This window comes from Triticum dicoccoides, chromosome 6A, assembly GCF_002162155.2.
Source record: "Triticum dicoccoides isolate Atlit2015 ecotype Zavitan chromosome 6A, WEW_v2.0, whole genome shotgun sequence".
NCBI lineage: Eukaryota > Viridiplantae > Streptophyta > Magnoliopsida > Poales > Poaceae > Triticum > Triticum dicoccoides.
The window spans coordinates 199,065,681-199,074,299 of record NC_041390.1 but is presented as its reverse complement, the minus strand read 5'-3'; positions in this window follow the sequence as shown (position 1 = coordinate 199,074,299).

The following is an 8,619-nucleotide window of genomic DNA, read 5'->3' as shown; positions in this document are numbered from 1 at the left end:
CGCAGATGCACGGCACCCGCGCCGCCTCCCGCCAATGCCGAAGCTGCGTCGCGCCGATGCCCGTCGCCCCGCTCGTCGGAGTTCGCCGCCACCGCCGCCGGTTTTTCATCGAAAACCGCCGAACTGGTAAAAGCCGATTTGGTTCTTTAGTTTTTTTGGTTTTTCTTTTAGATTGGTTTATTTTTATTCGGTTAGATTAAATAGCGAGCATTCACCCGATTTGTTTTATTAGCGAACGAATTCGTTCATTAGTCTCTGTTAGCGGGCGTTCGTTCGTTAGGTTTTTCTTTTTAGTTTTATTTTTCAGCCAGGGACCTATCTGTAATTACTTTTATCGCAGATTAGTCCCTCATCTTCAAACCCTCACTACTTTTTGCTCGTTTGTCCAAATCCAGTGAAACCAACGCCAAAATCTTCGTCTTGTTCCACTCTATACAGATAATCAACTTGAACATGATTTTGGAAATTTAAAATTTGGTTTCAAGCAGATTTGATTTCGAACTTCTTTTGATCGTAGTTTGAGTTTCATAACTTCGATTTGATTGATTCTTTTTGCAAATCGAAGCTATTCACTTGAACTTTCAGTTTAGATCTTTTATTTTGGTTTTACCTTTGCATCTTATGATTGAGTGCTTATGTATGCTATTGTTTGTTCACGATAGAATTTCTGGAGTGCGAGGCTTGCTACTACAAATCTCTAGGTTTTTCGAACGTCAGCAAGGCAAGTAACACTTTGATCATACTTCCTTTATTACCCAGTTTTTATGCATTAGTTTCAACCCTCAAACATTGCATGAGTAGGATTTGATAACATGTGGGTATTGGGAAGTAGTTGATGATGTAGGAACCTATTGTCTTATATTCAAACCCTGGGTGTTACTACGTTATGATTCCACTACTTTGCTATGCTCGTAGGCGTGGATTGGTTTGAGAGAATTCATGAAAGATGTGAGAGTTATTATTAACTAAGGGAAACTTAAGGTGGATACTTTAATACACATCTGGGTGGATTGGTTGTGGGCACCTGGGGATATACCAGTGTTGTCCTAGGAGATCCCAGGAACCCATGTGATCGTCCTATGGTTCACCACCCAGGCTCAAAGGGATCATAAGTTATTCATGCTAAAAACTTCTGTGTGAAGCCACAAGCCAATATGGGCTCTGGCATAGTTGAGTAAGTTGTGGGAATCCTTTCCATGATGGGCTAGAAGATGTAGGGGATTGTAGGTGTACCGGCCTATCTATCGGTTAAGGTGACCTCTTCGAAAAAATTGTGTCTCGATCATCTATTTCTCAAACATCATGTAGTGCGTGACAATCCAATGGAGGAGATCGAGTCTTGTGAGGAAAAGTGCGCAAACCTCTACAGAGTGTACAATCTAATAATGGTTAGTCGTGTCCCCGGTCATGGACATCTTGAGTATCTGGTACTTGAATTATTACATTGATCTCATCACTTTACTTAATTAATTTGTCGGGTTATTAATTTTAATTTTGGGATTGAGTTGGGGTTACCTTCTCAATTATTTCAACTAACTTTGTAGATAAATAAAATATATTCCTTTGTTGTAGGGAAAAACTAGCTTTATGCAAATGATAACCATAGAGCCTCCACCAGCCAAATATGCATGTTGTGATAGATGTTATTTGTTCTTTGCTTTGAGGTCGGGTCGCGACACGTGCTGCCAGAACTCATCTAATACTTCGCCCCTCTTGCTGGATCAAGAAGGCGAGGACGTCATCGAGCTGAACGTGTGTTGAACGCGGAGGTGCCATACGTTCGGTACTTGACCGAGACGGATCGTGAAGGTGTATGACTACATCAACCGCGTTGATAAACGCTTCCGCTTTCGATTTACGAGGGTACGTAGACACACTCTCCCCTCTCGTTGTTATGCATCTCCTAGATAGATCATGCATGATCGTAGGAAAAATTTTAAATACTACACTCCCCAATAGTGGCATCCGAGCCAAGTCTATGCGTAGATGTCATATGCACAAGTAGAACATAATGAGTTGTGGGCGATAATAGTCATACTACTTACCAGCAACGTCTTACTTTGATTCGGTGGTATTGTTGGATGAAGCAGCCCAGACCGACATTACATGACCATGTTCATGAGACTGGTTCTACCGACGTGCTTCGCACACAGGTGGCTGGCGGGTGTCTGTTTCTCCAACTTTAGTTGAATCGAGTTTGACTACGCCCGGTCCTTGTTCAAGGTTAAAACAGCACACTTCATGAAAAATTGTTGTGGTTTTGATGCGTAGGTAAGAACGGTTCTTGCTACAAGCCCGTAGCAGCCACGTGAAACTTGCAACAACAAAGTAGAGGACGTCTAACTTGTTTTTGCAGGGCATTTTGTGATGTGATATGGTCAAGACGTGACGAGATATAAATTGTTGTATGAGATGATCATGTTTTGTAACCGTTATCGGCAACTGGCAGGAGCCTTATGGTTGTTGCTTTATTGTATGAAATGCAATCGCCATGTAAATGCTTTACTTTATCACTAAGCGGTAGCGATAGTCGTTGAAGCAACAATTGGCGAGACGACAACGATGCTATGATGGAGATCAAGGTGTCAAGCCGGTGACGATGGTGATCATGTGGTGCTTTAGAGATGGAGATCAAAGGCACAAGATGATGATGGCCATATCATATCACTTATTTTGATTGCATGTGGTGTTTATCCTTTGTGCATCTTATTTTGCTTAGTACGTCTGTAGCATTATAAGATGATCCCTCGCTAAATTTCAAGGTATAAGTGTTCTTCGAGAGTATGCACCGTTGCTACAGGTCGTCGTGCCAAGACACCACGTGATGATCGGGTGTGATAAGCTCTATGTTCACATACAACGGGTGCAAGCCAATTTTGCACACGCAGAATACTCGGGTTAAACTTGACGAGCCTAGCATATGCAGATATGGCCTCAGAACACTGAGACCGAAAGGTCGAGCGTGAATCATATAGTTTTATACAGACTTCATGATGAGATATAATACACAAGGGATGATGAAAACGATTCCCCAAGCTCTTCGCGATGCTGAAATCAACAAATGTAGAAATCAAGAAAAGCATCAAGTGATGATGGTTGACAAGACCACTAGTTTCAAGTAAAAGGGCAAGGGAAAGAAAGGGAACTTCAAGAAGAATGGCACGCAAGTTGGTACTCCCATGAAGAAGCCCAAGCTGGACCCAAGCCTGAAAATGAGTGCTTCTACTGCAAAGGAAATGGTCACTGGAAGCGGAACTGCCCCAAATACTTGGCGGATAATAAGGATGGAAAAGTGAACAAAAGTATATATGATATACATGTTATTGATGTGTACTTTACTAGTGTTCATAGTAGCCCCTGGGTATTTGATACTGGTTCAGTTGCTATGATTAGTAACTTGAAACAGGAGTTACAAAATGAACAGAGACTAGTTGAAGGCGAGGTGACGATGTGTGATGGAAGTGATTTCAAGGTTAATAAGATCACCATCGCACACTCCCTTTTACTTCGGGATTAGTGTTGAACCTAAAATAAATGTTATTTGGTGTTTGCGTTGAGCATAATATGATTGGATCATGTTTATTGCAATATGGTTATTCATTTTAGTCAAAGAATAATTGTTAATCTATTTACCTGAATAAAACCTTCTGTGGTCATACACCCAAGATGAATGGTTTATTGAATCTCGATCATAGTGATGCACACATTCATGATATTGATGCCAAAAGATGCAAAGTTGATAATGATAGTGCAACATACTAGTGGCACTGCTGTTTAGGTCATATTGGTGTAAAGCGCATGAAGAAACTCCATGTGGATGGACTTTTGGAATCACTTGATTATGAATCATTTAATGCTTGCGAACCATGCCTCATGGGCAAGATGACTAATACTCCGTTCTCTGGAACAATGGAGTGAGCCACTGACTTATTGGAAATAATACATACCGATGTATGCGGTCCAATGAGTGTTGAGGCTCACGGCAGGTATCGTTATTTTCTGACCTTCACAGATGATCTGAGCAGATATGGGTATATCTACTTAATGAAACACAAGTCTGAAACATTTGAAAAGTTCAAAGAATTTCAGAGTGAAGTTGAGAATCATCGTAACAAGAAAATAAAGTTTCTACGATCTAATCGCAAAGGTGAATATTTGAGTTACGAGTTTGGCCTTCATTTGAAACAATGTGGAATAGTTTTGCAACTCACGCCGCCTCGAACACCATAGCGTAATGGTGTGTCCGAACATCATAATCGTACTTTATTAGATATGGTGCGATCTATGATGTCTCTTACCGATTTACCACTATCGTTTCGGGGTTATGCATTAGAGACAGCTGCATTCATGTTAAATAGGGCACCATCTAAATCCGCTGAGACAACACCATATGAACTGTGGTTTAGCAAGAAACCTAAGCAGTCATTTCGTAAAGTTTGGGGTTGTGATGCTTATGTGAAAAAAATTCATCCTGATAAGCTCGAACCCAAATCGGAGAAATGCGTCTTCAAAGGATACCCAAAGGAAACTATTGGGTACACCTTCTATCACAGATCTGAAGGCAAGATACTCATTGCTAAGAACAGATCCTTTCTAGAGAAGAAGTTTCTCTCGAAAAAAGTGAGTGGGAGGAATGTAGAACTTGATGAGGTAATTGTACCTTCTCCAGAATTGGGAAGTAGTTCATTACAGAAATCAGTTCCAGTGATTCCTACACCAATTAGTGAGGAAGCTTCTGATGATGATCACGAAACTTCAGATCAAGTTACTACCGAACCTCGTAGGTCAACCAGAGTATGGTTCGCACCAGAGTGGTACGGTAATCCTTTCTGGAAGTCGTGTTACTAGACCATGACGAACCTACGAACTATGAGGAAGCGATGATGAGCCCAGATTCTGCAAAATGGCTTTTAGGCCATGAAATATGGGATGGGATCCATGTATGAGAACAAAGTATGGAGTTTGATTGACTTGCCCGATGATTAGCGAGCCAATGTGAATAAATGGATCTTCAAGAGGAAGACGGACGTTGATAGTAGTGTTACTATCTACAAAGCTCGAATTGTCGCAAAAAGGATTTCGATAAGTTCAAGGTGTTGACTACGATAAGATTTTATCACTCGTAGCGATGCTTAAGTCTGTACGAATCATGTTAGCAATTGCCACTTTTTATGAAATCTGGCAAAAGGATGTCAAAAACTACATTCCTTAATGGATTTCTTAAAGAAGAGTTGTATATGATGCAACAAGAAGGTTTTGTCAATCCTAAAGGTGCTAACAAAGTGTGCAGACTCCAGCGATCCATCTATGGACTGGTGCAAGCATCTCGGAGTTGGAATATACGCTTCGATATGGTGATCAAAGCATATAGTTTTATACAGATTTGCGGTGAAGCATGTATTTACAAGAAAGTGAGTGGGAGCACTACAACCTTTCTGATAAGTATATGTGAATGACATATTGCTGATCGGAAATGATGTAGAATTTTCTGGAAAGCATAAAGGAGTGTTTGAAAGGAGTTTTTCAAAGAAAGACCTCGGTGAAGTTGCTTACATATTGAGCATCAAGATCGATAGATATAGATCAAGATGCTTGATAAAGTTTTTTCAATGAGTACATACCTTGACAAGTTTTTTGAAGTAGTTCAAAATGGAATAGTCAAAGAAGGAGCTCTTGCCTGTGTTGCAAGGTGTGAAGTTGAGTAAAGACTCAAAACCTACCACGGCAGAAAATAGAAAGAGAATGAAAAGTCATTCCATATGCCTCAGTCATAGGTTCTATAATGTATGCTATGCTATGTACCAGACCTATTGTGAGTTTGGCAAGAGGGTACAATAGTGATCCAGGATTGGATCACTGGACAACGATCAAAATTATCCTTAGTGGAATAAGGACATGTTTCTTGGTTATGAAGGTGACAAAAAGTTCATCATAAAGGGTTACGTCGACGCAAGCTTTGACACTGATCCGGATGACTCTAAGTCTCAATCTGGATACGTATTGAAAGTTGGAGCAATTAGCTAGAGTAGCTCCGTGTAGAGCATTGTAGACATAGAAAATTTGCAAAATACATACGGCTCTAAATGTGGCAGACCCGTTGACTAAACTTCTCTCATAGGCAAAACATGATCACACCTTAGTACTCTTTGGGTGTTAATCACATAGCGATGTGAACTAGACTATTGACTCTAGTAAACCCTTCGGTGTTAGTCACATGGAGATGTGAACTAATCACATAAGGATGTGAACTATTGGTGTTAAATCACATGACAATGTGAACTAGATTATTGACTCTAGTGCAAGTGGGAGACTGAAGGAAATATGCCCTAGAGGCAATAATAAAGTTGTTATTTATATTTCCTTATATCATGATAAATGTTTATTATTCATGCTAGAATTGTATTAACCGAAAACTTAGTACATGTGTGAATACATAGACAAACAGATGTCCCTAGTATGCCTCTACTAGACTAGCTCGTTAATCAAAGATGGTTAAGTTTTCTGACCATAGACATGTGTTGTCATTTGATGAACGGGATCACATCATTAGAGAATGATGTGATGGTCAAGACCCATCCGTTAGCTTAACATAATGACCATTAAGTTTTATTTCTATTACTTTCTTCATAATTTATACATGTTCCTCTGACTATGAGATTAGGCAACTCCTGAATACCGGAGGAACACCTTGTGTGCTATCAAACGTCACAACGTAACTGGGTGATTATAAAGATGCTCTATAGGTGTCTCCGAAGGTGTTTGTTGGGTTGGCATAGACTGAGATTAGGATTTGTCACTCCGTGTATCGGAGAGGTATCTCTAGGCCCTCTCGGTAATGCACATCACTATAAGCCTTGCAAGCAATGTGACTAATTAGTTAGTTACAGGATGATGCATTACGGAACGAGTTAAGATACTTGGCAGAAACGAGATTGAACTAGGTATGAAGATACCGACGATCGAATCTCGGGCAAGTAACATACTGATGACAAAGGGAACAACGTATGTTGTCATTAAGGTTTGACCGATAAAGATCTTCGTAGAATATGTAGGAACCAATATGGGAATCCAGGTTCTGCTATTGGTTATTGACTAGAGAAATGTCTCGGTCATGTCTACATAGTTCTCGAACCCGTAGGGTCCGCACGCTTAACGTTCATTGACGATATAGTATTATATGAGTTATGTGTGTTGGTGACCGAATGTTATTCGAAGTTTCGGATCAGATCATGGACATGACGAGGAACTCCAGAATGGTCCGTAAGTAAAGATTGATATGTGGATAGTAGTGTTTGATCTCCGGAAGGGTTCCGGAATTCACCGAAAGGGGTTCCGGATGTTTCCCGAAATGTTTGGGTACGAGAACACTTTATCTGGGCCAAAGGGGAAAGCCCGGAAGGTTTTTGAAAAGCGCAAAAGGAAGTTTTGCAGAGTCCAAGGGCCAGATGCCAGCGTCCCTGGCATCTGGGACCAGACGCCAGGAACCCTGGCATCTGGCCCTGGAGTCCGAGAAGGACTCTTGCCTTTCGGGTGAAACTGACTTTGTGGAGGCTTCTACTCCAAGTTTCGACCCCAAGGCTCAACATATAAATAGAGGGGCAAGGCTAGCACCCAAGACACATCAATAAACACCAAGCCGTGTGCCGGCAACCCCGTCCCCTCTAGTTTCTCCTCCGTCATAGTTTTCATAGTGCTTAGGCGAAGCCCTGCGGAGATTGTTCTTCACCAACACCGTCACCACGCCGTCATGCTGCCGGAACTCGTCTACTACTTCGCCCCTCTTGCAGGATCAAGAAGTTTAGGACATCATCGAGCTGAACGTGTGCTGAACACGGAGATGTCATACGTTCGGTACTTGATCGGGACGAATCATGAAGGTGTACGACTATATTAACTGCGTTGATAAATGCTTTCGCTTTCGGTCTACGAGGGTATGTAGACACACTCTCCCCTCTCGTTTCTATGCATCTCCTAGATAGATCCTGCGTGATCGTAGGAAATTTTTGAAACACTGTGTTCCCTAACAAGACCTCGGTGAAGCTGCTTATATATTGGGCATCAAGATCTATAGAGATAGATCTAGATGCTTAATTGAACTTTCACAAAACACATACCTTGATAAAGTTTTGAAGAAGTTCAAAATGGATCAGTCAAAGAAAGGGTTATTGCTTGTGTTACAAGGTGTGAAGTTGAGTTAGACTCAATGCCTGACCACTTCAGAAGATAGAGAGAAAATGAAAGTCATTCCCTATGCCTCAGCCATAGGTTCTATCATGTATGCAATGTTGTGTATCATACCTGATGTGCGCCTTGCTATTAGTTTAGCAGGGAGGTATGAAAGTAATCCAGGAGTGGATCACTGGACAACGGTCAAGAACATCCTGAAATACCTGAAAATGACGGAGGATATGTTTCTCGTTTATGGAGGTGACAAAGAGCTCTTCGTAAACGGTTACGTCGATGCAAGCTTTGACACTGATCCGGATGACTCTAAGTCACAAACCGGATACGTATTTTTATTGAATGGTGGAGCTGTCAGTTGGTACAGTTCTAAGCAGAGCATCGTGGCGAGATCTACGTGTGAAGCGGAGTACATAGCTGCTTCGGAAGCAGCAAATG